The 18,625-nt window shown below is 48.9% G+C and overlaps 1 protein-coding gene across 1 annotated transcript in view; it reads right to left on the minus strand.

Annotated features, from left to right (window-relative positions):
• The window catches only part of SNX29 (sorting nexin 29), a 568,901-nt gene that overhangs the window by 195,637 nt on the left and 354,639 nt on the right, over nt 1-18,625 (minus strand). The window lies entirely within an intron of this gene.

Below are 18,625 nucleotides of genomic sequence, written 5' to 3' on the forward strand. Positions count from 1 at the left end.
GGACACATGTCCTGGGGCAACTAAGCCCACATGCCCCAGTACTGAAGCCCTTGCGCCCAACAGCCTGTGCTCAGCAACCGAAGTCACTGTGAGAAACAGCACTCCAACTAGAGAGTCGCCCCCACTCGCCACAGCCAGGGAGAGCCCACGTGCAGCAGTGAGCACCCAGCACAGCCAAAAGGTGAGAATGCATTGTTTTTTAAAAAGAAAAGGAATGTGAACTGGACAGAATTTAAGACTGTGGATCAAAACTGAGAGGAATCCAATGGAACAGAGAAGGGGGAGAGGTGATGAGGGAATCGGGCCCTTCGTTTCACACTGTGCACCGTCAGGGCGTTTAGGTTACTTTCGATCATCATTAATTGTGGTGAACGGGGACCTCCCTGGTGGTCCAGTGACTAAGACTCTGTGCTTGCAAGGCAGGGTGCCCGAGTTCAATCCCTAGTTGGGGAACTAAATCCCATATGCTGCAACTAAGAATCAGTGCAGCCAAATGAGTAACTTTTTAAACGATTTTTTTAAACTGTGATAAAAATTCTGGGGGTGGGTAATGTCCCCCAGATGAGGGAACAGAGGCTCGCAGCAGCTGAACTTGTCCAAGGCCATACACGTAGGAAGGGGAGACAAATTCAGCTCTGATCCACTTTCAAGGCTTTTCTACTACCAACCCTTAGCAAACAAGAGGAAAAGCCAGCTCAAAGGTGACGGGAGGAGGAGAGGCTTGACAAAGCTCTGCCTGAACAGAGGATAAGAAGACACTAGGAGGCAGTCCCTAAAGAAACAGCAGGCTCCTCTGGGAGGCAGGAAGAGGGAAGGTTAAGCAGCCTGGGCTCTGGCACCACACGGCTCCTGATCGAGTCCTGAGCCCCTAACAGCGTGGCCGCGAGCAGGTCGCTTGACTTCTCTGTGTTGTACCGTCCTTGTCGGTGAAATGGGTGTAACGGTCAAAGGCACAGGGCTATTCTGAGCACAAGAGGAGCTGACAAGCCTTGTGTGTGTGGAACAGTGCCAGGCAGGCGGCGGGGGGTGGGTGGGGGGGTCTCCCTGATTGACCTGTATGCTAAAATATGACAACATGGGGCTTTCTCTGTGGCTCAGCTGGTAAAGAATCCGCCTGCAATGCGGGAGACCTGGGTGTGTTCCCTGGGTTGAGAAGATCCCCTGGAGAAGGGAACTAGATATAGTCCATTGGGACGCAAGGAGTCGGACACGACTGAGTGACTTTCACTCGCTCACTCACTGAATAACATGACAGCTACTGAGCGGGAACAGCACTGTGCTATCCTTGACACCAGACACTCATCTGCCGACAACCCTAGGGGTGTCTCACCCTCTACTCGGCAGCCCAGAAGGAAGATGGCCAAGCTGAGCCCTTTCCAGGTTCCTGGAGCTAATAAGCAATTCAACTGGGCTCTGGGCAGCAGGCTTTGCTAAGGAGCTGATGCTGAGTCTTTGAAACCCAGCAAAGAGAAACCTGCCTAACCATTTGAGAAAAACATCAGTTTCTTTCTTCCTTTTTTTTTTTTCTTTTTTAATTGGAGGATCACTGCTTTACAATGCTGTGCTGGTTTCCACCGTACACCACCACCAATCAGCCATGTGATAGTCGCTCAGTAGTGTCTCTTTTTGACCCTATGGACGGTAGCCCGCCAGGCTCCTCTGTCCATGGAGATATATATGTATAACCTCTCCCCATTGAGCCTCCCTTCCCCTACTCCACCAATCCCACCCCTCTAGGTTGTCACAGTGCCATGCTGGGCTCCCTGTGTTATCCAGCAGCTTCCCCAGCTGTCTGTTTCACACGCTGTAGGGTATATACGTCAGTGTTACTCTCTCAATTCATCCCATCCTCTCCTTCCCTTGCTGTGTCTACAAGTCCATCTTCTATGCCTGCATCTCTGTTACTGACCTGCAAACAGGTTAACCAGTACCACTGTTCTAGATTCCATATATATGTGTCAATATATGGTACTTGCTTTTCTCTTTCTGACTTATTTCACTCTGTATAACAAGCTCTAGGTTCATCCACCTCAGTTCAACTGAGTCACATTCGCTCCTTTTTATGGCTGAGTAATATTCCACTGCATATATATATGACAGTTTCCTTATCCAGTCATCTGTCAATGGACATCTAGGTTGCTTCCATCTCTTGGCTACTGTAAATAGTGCTGCAATGAACAAAAGACCAAGAACTCCCTGGGCTGGGGGTTGGGGTGGCCCTTTTGTTAGAGGGACTGTCATTTTCCTCAGGGTGTTTAGGGTGAGAGCAGGTACAATCCCTTGGGGGAAGCCGTGAGGTTGTGTGTACCAAGATCCCTAAAACATCTCCATCCTTTGACCCAGAAATCACACTCCCGGGATTTATCCAAAGGAAACAAAGATGTCAACAAAAATTTACATTGAAGATGATTCCTCTTTCCAAGCTTAGACAAGTAAAAGAAAAAAGAATCTAACGGTACAACTAAAGAGGAATGATTCAAGAAATTATGACATGTCCATAGGAGATGCCTGGTTTTAAAAAATGAGTTATACACATAAATAACACACACACACACACACACTCATGAGGGTACAAGCACAAAAGTAACTCTGGGAAAGTATGTAAGAAAACAGCAACACTGATAAAAGATTAGGAGTGGGACTGGGGAGAAAAATGATGCTTATTTTTTATTCACTATCTTTATGTAAGATTTAAAAAAAATGATCGAGTGAACTGCTTTAAAAGAATTTAAAGGTGCTTTTGAAGAATGAGATAGCATTCCATGTGCAGTTAGGAAAACATCTAAAAGAGAAACCATAACAGGAAAGCGAGAGCAGGCTCCAGATGGTGGGTGTAATACATACCTTGGGTGCAAAAATGGGGAAGGAAGAATGTCACGTTGTTGCTATTTATTTTTGCATTAGGAAGGTACAGAAGTGAAGTTCAAGGCACCAACCAAAGGGGCACCAGCCCTGGGGGCAGGGCCTGGACAGCAGGGTGGGAGCGGGGCTATTCATTCACCACCCCTTTATATCTACTATTTGAGTTTTGAAATAATCTAATATCCATTAAAAATGTAAACTAAAATGTATTATCCCACCAAAGAGTGTTCTTGACCAATTTGTAACGGCACAGAATAAAAGCTCCTGTTCTCTGTTTAATAAAATGCTACTACGGAATTCCCTGCTGGTCCAGGCGGTTGGGACTTCACACTTTCCCTGCTAAGTGCGCTTAAGCAAGAATACTGGAGTGGGCAGCCTATCCCTTCTCCAGGGGATCTTCCCAATCCAGGAATCGAACAGGGGTCTCTGGCACTGCAGGCAGATTCTTTACCAGCTGAGATACCAAGACTCAGATTTAATTCCTGGTCAGGGAACTAGGATCCCAAAAGCTGTGCGGCACAACCAAAAAAAAAAAAATTTTTTTTCAAAGCTGCTATTAACATGAACTGCAAATACCCAGTATGTGTCCTAGATAAAACTAGCAATGACTGTGGATCAGTAGGGTGCGGGTGGAAGAGATCCGAAAGACAGTGGGGTGTCAGAGAGAGGGCAGTCAGATGAATCTGTAGCACATGTCTGGACTTCTCTTTACTTTCTACGAGGAAGATGCATTAATCCTGTAACCACTAACAGATACGTCTGTATCGCATTACTGTGTAAAGTAAAAAACATTCTTTCCAATCCTCCTCCACTGGATGGGAGGGCCTATGTCTTCGAGTCTTCCTTGCATCAAGGCAAGAGGGCTGAGGGCAGCTCTGAAGCCCGTCTTCCAAACACCACTCTCCCCCTGCTGCTTCCACATGGAACCCAGTGCCTTCTCTGGAACGCGCTTCTCTGAGTTTACCTCCGCACCTAAGCCATCACTTTGCTGACAAAGGTCCGGTGAATCAAAGCCTTTTGACTTTTGGTTTTTCCAATAGTCATGTATGAATGTGAGAGTTGAACTGTAAAGAAGGCTGAGCACCAAAGAACTGATGCTTTCAAACTGGTGCTGGAGAAGACTCTTGAGACTCCCTTGGACTGCAAGGAGATCAGACCAGTCCATCCTAAAGGAAATCAGTCCTGAATTTTCATTGGCGGGACTGATGCTGAAGCTAAAGTTCCAATACTTCGGCCACCTGATGCAAAGAGCTGACTCACTGGAAAAGACCCTAATGCTGGGAAAGATTGAAGGCAGGAGGAGAAGGGGATGACAGAGGATGAGATGGTTGGATGGCATCACCGACTCAGTGGATATGAGTTTGAGCAAACTCTGGGAGACGGTAAAGGACAGGGAAGCCTGTCGTGCTGCAGTCCATGGGGTCACAAAGAGTCGGACAGGACTGAGCGACTGAACAACAACAAGGCTAGGAGAAGCTTCCTTGGCACGATGTGAATCAGGCAAACAGATCAGAGGCAGGACTCCCAGACAGTGAAGGCACCAGTGGCGTCATCACACTGCCTTTTGAGTGCAGCCTTGTCTCAGTTTGGACATGAACAAAGCTTGGACAGTGGGAACCTCATTTACAAAAAGAAAAGTTTTGACTACCTGTCCCACCAGGCTGAGGGGAAGGGTGACCAGAAGGACCAAAACAAAAGACAAGTTGAGGTCTTTAAGGACAGATGCCATTCATTCTACAGTAACGTGAACAAAGAGCTTCTTTAAAATGATCAATTTTTAAAAGAAGGTAGATGTATGGCAAAAACCACCACAATATTGTAAGGCAATTATCCTCCAATTAAAATAGATTTTTTTTTTTTAAAAAAGGAGGTATTTTCCTGACAGATAACTTTCCCTTTGGGTATGCTTGGCATGCTGTAGTCCACGGGGTCTCAAAGTGTCGGACATGACTTAGCAACTGAACAAAACAAGTGCTTGTTTGTAGGGACACTCTTGGACAGTGGGTGTAAGAACCTGAGAACTGTTAAATCCTTCCCACTCAGGAGCATTTCTTCTAATTGGTGGCATTATTGGCATCAGCAAGTCAGGAGATACGAGTCAGCCTCAGTTTCAGGGAGGCTGGCTGGAAAAAGAATCCATGAACTTTCTGACCTTGGTGGATCTATCTTGAAAACAAGGCCTGGGTCGAGAGCAAGTGCAGGATGACAGCTGATGGCAAACCTTGTTCACCAGCTTAACCAGCTGTCTTTTCACACTGTCTACAGAGACTGGAGAGGGAGCATCTGAGGGTTACACCAATCATCCCGAAAGCTGATTTGACTTCCAGTTCTGGCCATGAAAGAAGTGTGGGGCAGAGATTTTGTATGAAAAATCAGTTTTCTATTGATACTGGCCACAAACATCCTCATGCCTTCCTGAAGCCCTGGGACTCTTGGAGGACATGTCTCCGTGATGGAGCCTTCTCTTCAGTTCCCTCCTGAAAGGTCAGGGCGAGGTCAGAATGAAAGGTCAGGGCAAGGTCAGGCATGCCTGGGCATGCCCGGGCATGTCGGGACATGTCCCAGCAGAGGGCGCTGCAGACACACCCTGGAGACGGGCCGGCAACCAAGCCGACCAATCAGGAGCTGACACGAAGCCCTCGCCGTCCAATCAGGAGCTGACACGGAGCCCTTGGACACCAATCACCGCTGAGCCCGCATTTTCTTCCTTATATGGGAGGCCCAGCCCGGGCTATAAAACCCCTTCCCCACCCCTCACACTTCGCAGACTCCTTTTCCCCCGCAGACTCCACAGACTCCCTTTACCCCGCAGACTCCCTTTGCTTTGCAGACCCCCTTCACTCCCTTGCTTACCCGTCCCCGGGAGTTCTGCCCGAGAGCGACCGCCCAATAAAAGGCCCTGTTCAACGGTCCATAGGGGTGGTTCCTTCTTCCCACGGCGTTTCTTACACCACCAACACAGAGCGTGAGAAAGCACGGTCATCCTCACTTTCCTCTCCCTGGCCCCACAGAGGAGGCGGCTCACCATCTGGGCTGCGGTCTAGGCGGGAGGGTCAGGGGGCAGTATGCTAGTTAGCAGGGAAAGGCAGAGCCTGTGGCTGGAGACACAGGGCAGCCAGGATTTCGGGGCCTTTCTGGAGTGAATACCCCAGGTGCTGCACACATTAGCGTGTAGGGACAAGCGAAACCCACAGACAATCAGAACCCTTTTTCATCTCTAGGTACACAAGGCAGCCTTCATTGATTACCTGAGAGGTCACGTGGCTCTCTGAAGGCCCTGCTAGAAAGCAACAGAGATGTTGGCTGGAGGGGAAGCCAAAGTGTGGTGAACGCCTTTTGTTGATGTTCAGTCGCTCAGTCGTGTCTGACTCTGTGACCCCATGGACTGCAGCACGACAGGCTTCCCTGTCCTTCACTATCTCTCAGAGTTTGCTCAAACTCATGTCCACTGAGTCAGTGATGCTATGTAACGATTTCATCCTCTGTCACCCCCTTCTCCTCCTGCCTTCAGTCTTTCCCAGTATCAGGGTCTTTTCCCATGAATCAGCTCTAGGCATCCAGCGGCCAAAGTTGAATGCCTATGCACCAATGTATTCACCCACTTAATCCTCCAAAAAACATGTGAAGCAAGTATTACTGCAAGTCACGTTGCCCTCCTTTCTTTCCCCAGCCTGTGTGCAGCTGGCTCTTCTCCCATCTTTCAAGATTCAGCTAAAAGAGGACTTCCTGTGAGACACCTTCCTGACCACCAGAAGCACACCCTCTGCTGCCGCCCTGTACCGTCCCCGGGGCTCAGGCTGCAACTGGTTGCTCCCTGCAAGCTCGGGGACAGCAGCCTCCATGTCTTCTTGTTCACACTGGCCCTGGCACACTGTGGACACTGACTGAGCATCTGGGCTGAGGAAGCAAGGGAATGATGAAGGAGGCTCCATTTCCATGGAAGTGTCAATCAAGCCTCCAACTGCTCTGTAGCAAATCCGCAGTCGTCACACATGAGAAGGATGAGCTAGTTTGGAGATAAGAGGAACCAAAGGAAGAGAATCACAGTCTTTGTCTTCTAATTACAGGGCTCTCGGATTCACTGCTCAGAAGACGAGGGAAAAGGGAGACAATACAGGACAGTGAATCTTGGTCCCAACCATGAAATGACACCCATAATTTATGTCTTCCAGGCACTTTCTCACACACCCCCTCTTTTCAAATAGCCTTCCCCAAAGCGATTAGCTCTCACTTTGCACTGCCAGAAATGACAACTATTTCCCATTCCACCAATACCCTGCTTTCTCATCTCACTTTTCAAGAAGGAACAACACATCAGATGCACGGCTGTCTCCAGCTTGGTCGGCTGGGCCAGGGGACAGCCCTACGCTCTCCTCACGTCCCCAGGAGGGAGGCAGCTGCCTGGTCTGGACCACTTTCAGGGTTCTGTGCTTATCTGTTAATTTGCTCTCTGTTTGTACAAATATACAATTAGAGGCGTCAGCAGAGGCCAAAGACTCTCTGCTGGGAATAAAGAACTGGCAAACAAGAACTTTAAAGAGTCTTTACTTCTATCCTCTGAGTAGTCCTGGAAGCCTGCACAAACGCAGCCTGGCACACTTCTGTAAACTTTTTTTGGATGTGTTTGTTTTTCCCCAAAGACTCTGAGGGTCTCAAGGACCATATTCTCAGGGCCCCAGATAATATAAGGTACATACTAATCACTTGGAGCATGTTTCCCATGGATGAATAGACACACAGATGAACAAACAGATGAGGGACAGGATGGTGGATGAGAGCAGAAACAAGAGGGTCGGGTTGGGAGAGAATTATCTAATTTACTGAGGATGGACATCTAGTTTTTTCCCCCAAGTGATTAAGTTGCATGGACAACATCTGTACAAAGGGCTTACTAAGTGGCATTTACTCTCACTGTTTAGGGACAGAATTCAAGGGCATTGGACAGAACAGACAGACATTTGGGGCCCACCAGTCCCCACCCACGACTGAAGCGCCAGCTGCTCCAGCAAAGACGTACACACCCTCGTTACTTAGACGTTTAGCCCGCAAATCCACATTAGGTTCTTCTTATGGCCCTGGCACTCTGGGTACTAGGGAGTTGGCAGAGGAGATGAAGGGACACACAGTCCACCCAGGGAGACAGTCTTTAAACAACTGATAACACAATTATGGTGTGAAAAGTCCACAGAGAACAACCAGGCTCACTAAGGTGTCTGGGAAGGCAACAGGGAGAGGGGTTTGGAGGGACTGCGGTGAGAGCTGGGGCTTGAAGGAGGACAGCAAGGCTCTGGCCTTTGCTCAGTGGAGGGAAACCTCCAAGCAGATTTAAGCAGAGAGAGACTGGAAGAGACCCCATTCAAATAAGTCACTCTGGCTGCAGAGGAAAGACTGGGCAACAGGCAAGAAGAACAGCCAGGAGGCTGCTGAGCAAGCGTGTGTGTACATACACACACATGTGCGTGCGTGCACTATCTCGATTCTGCACACTGGATCATTTGCCAACCTGTCTGCCTACCACCTTTTCATTGACAGATTTTTTTTTTAAGGAGGACCTCTAAGAAGAAATCCACAACTGTCTACAGCTTCTCTAGGCTTAATTGCTAATAGAAAGCTATTCTTCAGTTATGAATTTTCAGACAATCTTGAGAGAGACACTCAGGCTTCTTAGGAAGGAGCTGAGAGCATTTAACTTATCCAAACTCACTCCTGCTACAGATGAGAAGTGGCTGGGTCCCCCATGTACACTTCTTCAGCCTCACACCACATCAGGGGGTCTTGTCTGCTCCTGACAGGTCCCCAAAGTTTCTAGAAGCTACTGCAAGGCTTAGTGGCCAGGAGGCCTCCCCTCACACCGTTCCTCGGCAAGACCAGCTTAGCTTCTAAAGCCTTCCCTGGAGATCCAGTGGTTAAGACTTAGTGCTTCCACTGCAAGGGGCAGGGGTTTGATCCCTGGTCAGGGAACTAAGATCCTGATGATGAACAGCAAAAGCAAACAAGCAAACAAATAAACAACAGAAGCAAAAAAAAAAAAAAAAAAAAACCTATATATATATAGGGTATATATAGGTATATATATATATATATATATATATATATATATATATATATACCCTAGCTTCTAACAATACTTCAGCGCATTTCCCAAACAGTTTCCAAGGCAGACCTCCTTTCAAAGAAATGGTTACACAAGCATGATTTACTCAAGAAGACAGAAGTTTAGGACACACTGAGCCAACCGCCTCATCTCACCCTCAACTCTCACTGAACAGCCAGAGACAGAGAGGCACAGAGCTACCAGAAGATGCCAAGGAGAAGCGGCACTGTGCAAACTCTAGAATCCAGACATGCCCTCCCCAGGCTTCCGCTGTAACTGGCGAGTGGGTGTAGGGTTTCCCTGAATACGCAGCAAACAACTGAAGCTGTCACTTAGAAATTAGCCAGACCACCAGCCGCATTAGCAGCATTAAGATGTATCAAGGAGGTTTAAGCAGCAGGTCTGAGGAGCCCACGGCTGCAGACAGGAGCCGATCTGGGTCTCTCTGGGTTGATGTGCTGGAGACACCAGGCTGTAAGCACAACAGATGCCCCTCACCTCCACCCCCAGCTTGTTCATTTTTTCTGGTCCCTAAACCCATTGCCTCTCCAGATTCGAGATCAGGGGTTAGTACACGATGACCCACAGGCCAAATCCAGCCTGCGTTTGTAAATAAATTTTCTGTGACCCACAGTGACACGGCTATAATGTGTGTATCACCTGCAGCTGCTGTCACTCCATCCACAAAGTCCAGTCCCTGTGACAGAGACAGTAGGACCCATGACACCTAAAACGCTGACTCTCTGGGCATCTATGGGAAAAGTTTGCCCACTTCTGCTGTCGCTGATGGCTGAACAGATGAGAGCAATCATCAGCAATTTCAGGGAAACACTTCTTCACACAAATGTTTGAGTTCCACAGCTTCACGAAATGACTTTCAGTGACTTGAGAGTAAAGAGACGGCACAGATCTTAATGGAGGGGGAGAGATAGGAAGTGACATTTAAGGTACTGCGTATTAACACACATATATGGAATCCAGAGAAACGGGACCAGGGGGATTTGCAGGGCAGGAATAGAGGCATCAGGAGGTGGGACAGAGGTGGAAAGAGAGGAGGGGACAGACTGAGAGAGTAGCACTGACATGTATGCACTACTGTGTGTGAAACAGACAGCTAGTGCGAAGCTGCTGTACAATACCAGGAGCCCAGCTCGGCACTCCGTGGTGACCTAGACGGGTGGGACGGGGAGTGGGAGGGAGGCTCCAGAAGGAAGGGATATGTGTGTCAAAGTGAAAGTGTTAGTCGCTCAGTCGTGTCTGACTTTTCGTGACCCCCCCGCCATGGACTGCAGCCCGCCAGGCTCCTCTGTCCATGGGATTCTCCAGGCCAGAATACTGCAGTGGGTTTGCCATGCCCTTTTCCAGGGAATCTTCCCGACCCAGGGATCAAACTCGGGTCTCTCTCATTGCAGGCAGATTCTCTACCATCTGAGGGGTTTGGGAGTGGGATGGAGGCTTCAGAGGGAGGGGATACATGTATACGTACAGCTGACTCCTGCTGCTGTACAACAGAAACCAGTACAACATTGTAAAGCAACTATACTCCAATCAAAAACACACTTTCTTAAAAAACAAAGGACATTTAAGACCCTTATATACATTCATTTACCTCAACCTCACAGCAATGTCCTACCATGAGGATTCTGTGTCTGGCCCTATTCCACGAGAAGCTCAGGGAGGCTCTGTGAGGTGCCCGCAGACACAGTGAGAATTCAAAGCCCAGTTTAGCTCAACCTCAAGCTGCACTCTTCTGCCTACACCTGCTGCCTCCCCGCCGAGAATCATGAGTGTAAAACAAGAATCCAGGCTAATCTCTGAAGGCAGGAATCTGCTCCTGTGACAGAAATGAAGACACTCGGGCAACCAGAGAGGTATTCACCTTTGCTCTTTGCGGCTAAGACACGTCTGGACTGTATTTCTGCCGTCACGGGTATGGTGATCACATTGGCAGATGAGTGGGCACTGCTGACTGGCAGATAAAAGCAGAAAGACTCTGGAATACTTCCTCCCAGGATTTTTATGGGGATTTAATGTCTACTTTTTCTAAATAATGGAGCCACACCCTGGAGGCTGCTTCAGGACTGTGGAGTGGGCTGGCGGGGTAAGTTTCTCAGGAATTTCTCCACCCAGTTCCCAGAGAATACCCAGGTCCTCAGAGAAAGCCTCAGGGTCTGGTGTCTCTGAGCCTCACCGCTTACTATCCATGAAATCTGTGCCCAGTTTCCTTTTCTGTAAAACGGGGCCAGCACTTACCCATCCCAACCTCTGTACTGTTGTTATAAACCACCCAACATGCCGCCTGTGTGGTTATTGTGGTCGCCCTCAGCTGCCATTTCTCACCTTCCCTGTCACCTCCCTGCAGGAAAAAGTCAACGGGAAGGGGAACTTGGGCCAGCGCTGAACTTCAGCGAGCCTGCCTTCAGCTTGGGTTGGCTGATTTGGCTGTGGTGAGTCTTGGCTGCAGTCCGTGGGGGGCTCCCCTTGTTTTGGACCATGGGCTCTAGAGCAGGCTCAGTAGCTGTGGTCCACGGGCTTAGCTGCTCTGCGCCACGTGGGATCTTAGTTCCCAGAGCAGGGATCAAACCCACATCCCCTGCATGGGAAGGCGGATTCTTAACCACCGGACCACTAAGGAAGTTCATTTGTTTTCCCAAATCAGAACCCATTTTCTATTACTGGGAATCCACCAACTCTCCTGATCTGCCTTGGGGGCCGCCCACCAGCTACTCTGAACAGAGCAGCACTGGCCCCACAGGGAGGAACAGGCACCTGGGCAAGCCGTCCGTGTTCTTCCTCGGCCCGCATTTCTAGTCCCTTCCAGCTGTGTCACAAGGAGCAAAGAGCACTGATGTCGCCCGTGTCCCTCCCAGTCAGGACTAAGTCGCCAGAGACAGAACGGTCACCTTGGTTTCTGCACACCGGTAATGGAAACCTAGAAGCTCGTCTCTTTTACTTGACCTGTCCCCTCTGCGGGAACAGAAGGCTTCCTGTTCCATTTCTTACCCTTCACCTCCTCTCCTATTAACAATGAGCTGGCACTGTATTTGCCTCACATCTGCAAATAATACAGCTCAGGCTGAAAACACATCTGTGGGTTTTTCCTTCCCTTTAAGTTCAGGATTTCAATTTTTTTTTTTTAAGCAAACCACTTCCCTTGATTGACATCTTGCCAAGAGGCCCAGTGTTAACAGCAGTGCCCTGGCTGCTGTGTGGGGCAGCGCTCGGGCAGCTGAGGGCTGGGGGATGCATGCAGGGCAGCAGGAACAAAGGGCATGGACGCCAGCGCCCAGCCCCCGGGGCCCTCTCCCTTGCGGTGTCAGCCTGGCAAGTGACTCACCCTCTCTGTGCCTCTGCTTCCTTCTCTGTAGAATAAACAGATCAATTCCACCTGCCTTACAGGGTTGTCCTGAAGAAGTGAGACAACTGATGTCAAGCGCAGGGAAGAAAGTCCAAGATGCCAGGGCTTCAGGTGCAGCCGTGGCTGTGGTCACCCAGAGTGGCCTGGCACGTGGAGGCCCAATGGGAATCCTCGCAAGGCCAATCCACTGGGCTGGGTGTGGAGACAGATCTAACACTTCTGGAAGGTCTGAGCACCTCTCACTTGTCACACCCACAGCAGCCCAGGGGCTGGCAAGGCGTGGGTCCAGGCAGCTGTGTCTCCTGGAGAAAGAACACAGTCCATCCTGCTGTCATGCACAGGATACTCTCTGTGTCCTTCACATGAGAAAACCCTAAAAAGGTGACTTTGAAAAGTCACCCAGAGGTGGCTCCTATGGTCTTCACTGTCCCTCCAGACCTGTTATTGCCACTTGTCAACACAGCGGTCGTCCAAAGTGTGAGGCTTTTCCTTCATTTGCGTGTTTGTTCAGGAGGTTTGGGGGCAGCTGATGGGAGACCGAGGTGAGAGGGGACCACGGGCCACTGGGTGCAACCCCTGCGCATGTCACTCACCAAGGAGAGGGGCTTCTGGGGCCCCGGCTGGGTGACGGCCTGAAGTTCGGCTGTCCTGTCACCTACCCTGACTCCAGTGTCCTCTCTTCAGAGGCCTGGGGCCGCCGGGGGACACAGTTTGAAACCCACCACCCTGGAGAAAAACTCCCATTCCCTGAGAGGAGAATGCCCAGGCACAGCCTCCAGGAACTCTGGATTCACTTCCTGCCACCAACCACGTCCAACCCAGGCTCCTTCCTCACCCATTCCCCGGACGTGTGCCCTTCATAGTTGGCATCTGCTGAACCCGACAAGGCTCAGGTGGCCCCACTCAGTAAAGCCTTTGGAATGAGATGTTCCTCTTTTGCAAAGACAGCTGAAGGCTGCCCCGTTCTGTTCCCATGCACTTGGCCCGTCTGTCTTGTTACAGCCCCTCCCATATACCTGGAGGCCACTGGTTTACTCCCTGCTTCTCTGGATGCCTGAGAGCTGACCAGGCACCAGGTGGAGCTTTCACCCACCTCAGATGCCCAGGACCTCTCATAGGGCCCAGCAACAGGGTCATGATCTGTGACAACATCTATCTTTCTGTCCTAACAGCAAGGTCTAGAAGGATAGCACCAAACTCATAAGGATGGTGGTCCTGGCGGGGGAGGGGGGTGGAATTGAAGGCAATCGTTAAAAAGATTTTAATTTAATGCCTGAACATTTGCATGTGGAATGTACTCAGGTAATATTGCGTGCATGCTCAGTCGCTCAGTTGCGTCCAACTCTTTGCGACCCCATGGACTGTAGTCTGCTGGGCTCCTCTGTCCATGGGATTCTCCAGGCAAGAATACTGGTGGGGGTTGCCGTGCCCTTTTCCAGGGGATCTTTCTGACCAGGGAGCGAACCTGCATCTCTTATGTCTCCTGCATCGGCAGGTAGGTTCTTTACTACTAGTGCCACCTGGGAAGCCCACTCATGTAATACCAGTGCTTTCCGAAAAAATGTTTCAATGATAGCAGCTGTAGTGAGTTGACGGCAGCTGCCCGCCCCCACCACCGCTTCAAATGGTACATGTCCGTATCTTAAGCCCCAGAATCTCTAATTGTGAAAAACAATTTTACAGATGTAACTAAGTCAAAGATCTCAAAATGAGACTACCCTGGATTATCCAAGTGGGCCCTAAACTCAGTGACCAATGTCCTTAAGAGAGAGCCACTGAAAGAAGCAGAAGGCCAGGTGAAGGCAGAGGCAGAGAATGAAATGGTGTGGCCACAAGCCAAGGAATGCTCGGGCCGCTGTAAGAGGCAGGAAGGCTCTTTCCCTGGAGTCTCCAGACAAAGCCTGGCCCTGGCCAGGGTCAGTGCTCTGATTTTATTATTTATTTAAGATTTTAAAGATTCTTTTTTTTTTCAATTTTTTTTTTTTTACTTTATAATACTGTATTGGTTTTGCCATACATCAACATGAATCCGCCACGGGTGTACATAAGTTCCCACTCCTGAACCCCCCTCCCTCCTCCCTCCCCATACCACCCCTCTGGGTTATCCCAGTGCACCAGCCCCAAGCATCCTGTATCCTGCATTGAACCTGGACTGGCGATTCGTTTCTTATATGATATTATACATTTCAATGCCATTCTCCCAAATCATCCCGCCCTCTCCCTCTCCCACAGAGTCAAAAAGACATTCTGTACACCTGCGTCTCTTTTGCTGTCTCCCATACAGGGTTATCGTTGCCATCTTTCTAAATTCCATATATATGTGGCATGCTGTGATTCATGGGGTCACAAAGAGTCGGACACGACTGAGCGACTGAACTGAACTGAACTGATACTGTATTGGTGTTTTTCTTTCTGGCTTACTTCACTCTGTATAATCGGCTCCAGTTTCATCCACCTCATTAGAACTGATTCAAATGTATTCTTTTTGATGGCTGAGTAATACTCTATTGTGTATATGTACCACAGCTTTCTTATCCATTCATCTGCTGATGGACATCTAGGTTGCTTCCATGTCCTGGCTATTATAAACAGTGCTGCGATGAACATTGGGGTACACGTGTCTCTTTCACTTCTGGTTTCCTCGATGTGTATGTCCATCAGTGGGATTGCTGGGTCATAAGGCAGTTCTATTTCCAGTTTTTTAAGGAATCTCCACACTGTTCTCCATAGTGGCTGTACTAGTTTGCATTCCCACCAACAGGTTCCCTTTTCTCCACACCCTCTCCAGCATTTATTGCTTGTAGACTTTTGGATCACAGCCATTCTGACTGGCATGAAATGGTACCTCACTGTGGTCTTGATTTGCATTTCTCTGATAATGAGTAATGTCGAGCATCTTTTCATGTGTTTGTTAGCTATCTGTATGTCTTCTTTGGAGAAATGTCTATTTAGTTCTTTGGCCCATTTTTTGATTGGGTTGTTTATTTTTCCGGAATTGAACTGCATGAGTTGCTTGTATATTTTTGAGATTAGTTGTTTGTAAGTTGCTTCATTTGCTATTATTTTCTCCCATTCCGAAGGCTGTCTTTTCACCTTACTTATAGTTTCCTTTGTTGTGCAGAAGCTTTTAAGTTTAATTAGGTCCCATTTGTTTATTTTTGCTTTTATTTCCAGAATTCTGGGAGGTGGGTCATAGAGGATCCTGCTGTGATTTATGTCAGAGAGTGTTTTGCCTGTGTTCTCCTCTAGGAATTTTATAGTTTCTGGTCTTACCTTTAGATCTTTAATCCATTTTGAGTTTATTTTTGTGTATGGTGTTAGAAAGTGTTCTAGTTTCATTCTTTTACAAGTGGTTGACCAGTTTTCCCAGCACCACTTGTTAAAGAGACTGTCTTTAATCCATTGTATATTCTTGCCTCCTTTGTCGAAGATAAGGTGTCCATAGGTGTGTGGATTTATCTCTGGGCTTTCTATTTGGTTCCATTGATCTATATTTCTGTCTTGTGGACCATTTTTTAAAAGTCTTTATTGAATTTGTTACAATTCAATCTGTTGCTTCTGTTTTGGCTTTTGGCTGCCAGGCATGCGATCTTTGCTCCCCGACCAGGGATCAAACCTGCACCCCCTGCATTGGAAGGTGAAGTCTTAACCACTGGACTGCCAGGGAGAGCCTTGATATCAGGCTTCTGGCTTTCAGAACTGTGAGAGAATGAATGTGTGTTGTTTTAAGCCACCAAGCTGGTGGAGATTTGTTACATTCGTTGATCTCTTGCCAGCTCTGTGTTATACATTTTAAATGCCTCATTACTCTAAGGGGTTGATACTATTACCACCCTCATTTTATAGATGAGGAAACAGACACTCAGAGTTGACTTCACATGCTCAAGGGCACAGAGCTATAAGTGGCCAAGCCAGGAGTGGACGCAGGTGTGGGCTCCAGAGCCTACAATGCACGGTAACATGTAATGAAAGAACACAGCTTTGGGGTTTCACAGATCTAGGCTTATACTCTTACTCTGCCATCCCAACCAAGGGCCCCAACTTCTCCAAGCCCCACTCTCCTCAACCATAAAGCAGGCTCAGGACTTCCCTGGCGGTCCAGTGGCTAAGACTCCACGCTCCCAACGCAGGGGGCCCAGGTTCAGTCCCGGGTCAGGGAACTAGATCCCACAGGCTAAAGCAAAGATCTCGAGTGCTACAACTAAGACCCAGTGAAGCCCAATAAATATTTTTTTAATTTAAAAAAAAAAAAAAAGCAGGCAAGTAATACTTCCCTACTGTGCTTATTATGGATTAAATAAAAGAAAGAAAACACAGAGTCTGGGATATAGTATCCTGGTGCTGGGCACAGAGGGGGCCCTTGGCAGGCATCTCCTGAAGGTATGGGAGATGGGCCAGGGTTTTATTTATTTACTGGTAGGGACAGTCATGTCAGAAGTCAGGGGTAGGAAGTGGCTGGAAGACATGTTCTTCCATGAGGAACACGCTGACTACAGGTGCAAACCGTTTCCTACATTCGCTCACCCAACCCAACCTGCAGTGTGATCGGCTCCTGGAAGCGCCAGATGGGAGGGAGGGCAGATGGGTCGATCAATTTCACAGAACAGCGCGGGCAGCTGGTCCGCCTTAGGGGCTCCATCATGTGAGTGTAAAAGATGATGGCACTGGTGGAGGAAAGAATTCTTTCAAAGCTGAGCTCCGGTTCTCAAACACTAAAAAGGCCCATTCCGTAATTTGTCCCCAGGCAACTTGCCGTGTGATGTCCGGCAATGAACTTCAAAACAGTACTTTCCGAAATGCTCATGTGTCAAAGTTAACAGCCCCGACACACACACACACACACACACACACACACACACACACACACCCACACACACACACCCACACACACCCCAGCAGCTCCCACAACCAGCTAAACAATGGTCACATCACAGCCGGGCAGCCTCCACTTGCTGCCACTGATGACTTAGGAAGCCAGTCACCAAAACCCTCACTCACTCAGAGCCCCAAACCATTCCCTGCAGAGATCAGACTCGAGAAGCAGTGCTGCCACAGAGCAATCTGCCTGACCTTCAACCTATTATCAATAAGCAATAAATAAAAAAGTTTTGCTAAAGATGCTGGGGACAGTGCAATTTAGCATCTGTTTTATAATCACAGCTCCCAAAGTGTGATGCTTCCCCAATCCCCTTTCAAACTGATGATTTCCCAAGATACTGTGTTTTGGAACTGAGAGCACAGTCCTTGGTCCACAGCCTGGCCCCTGCTCTGCTTCCAGCATGCTGAGCAGAAGCAAGCAAAGTCATTTCCTTGTTCTGGACCTTCATCTCCTGTCCGAGGAAAGGAAAGGGCAGGATGAAGAGGTGGACTGTGGCTGTTTAAGGCCTGGTGTCCACTCCGCTCCTGGGAGATCAGCCCACCCAGGGGCTGAGACTCGTGTGCAGCACACCCCACACCCAGATCCAAGGGTGAGCACCAAATAATGCAGGTCAGTCAGCATATCCCGTCCTTATGGCCACAGTGATTAGTTCAAGATTGGTCAACAAACCAAACTGGTTCAATGAAAGTGAAGCCTGGAGATTTTGCTGGCAACACTGGACAGTTGCATTCTTTCTCCTGACAATGACTGAGAAGACGAGACCACTGCTCACCCCGCTCTCAACTTTTTAGTGACCCGCTGAAACAAATGCCTTGCTCTGCTGCTGCCACTTTGACTCGAGTCCTCTGTTTCTGCTGCTGAACACATCCTAACTGATACAGAAACCATGACCCTCTCCGATTCCGGCATTTATTTCATTCCATATGTTTTCCCAGGAAGGCCAAGTCCTCCAAGTGAAAACCCAAAGGAAATCCTTCAATCCCTGCTGCCAAGGAGAGACTGTGAGCTGCTTAAAGCCACAGACCACGTCGATCTTGTCTTTGATCTCCAGTTCAAAGAACAGTACGTGGAATCCAGGAAACTGAGAACCCGACACACAGGGACTGAAGGAACAGATCAATAAGCAGAGGTCTACGCTGCGGGCCCCTAGACAACCTTTACCTCTCTAAGCAGCATCGCCAGGACAGCTGCCATAACTACCAGCATCACGGTTCAGGGAGTGCCACCGAGGTGCCAGGTATCAGAAACTCTGCAGAGACCATCCGACTGAGGCTCATCACCACCCTGGGAGGCAAGTGTGCGGTCACCGCCGGAAGTCACCAGGGCCAGCCACAATAACGCCGCTGTTCCCAGCTGCCTGGCAGGACGGTACTTCCCCACCCATCCAAAGTGATGTGTGACCAAGGGACCTGCTTAAGCAATGAAACAAGAG

The sequence above is a fragment of the Capricornis sumatraensis genome, chromosome 3 (genome assembly GCF_032405125.1).
Source record: "Capricornis sumatraensis isolate serow.1 chromosome 3, serow.2, whole genome shotgun sequence".
NCBI lineage: Eukaryota > Metazoa > Chordata > Mammalia > Artiodactyla > Bovidae > Capricornis > Capricornis sumatraensis.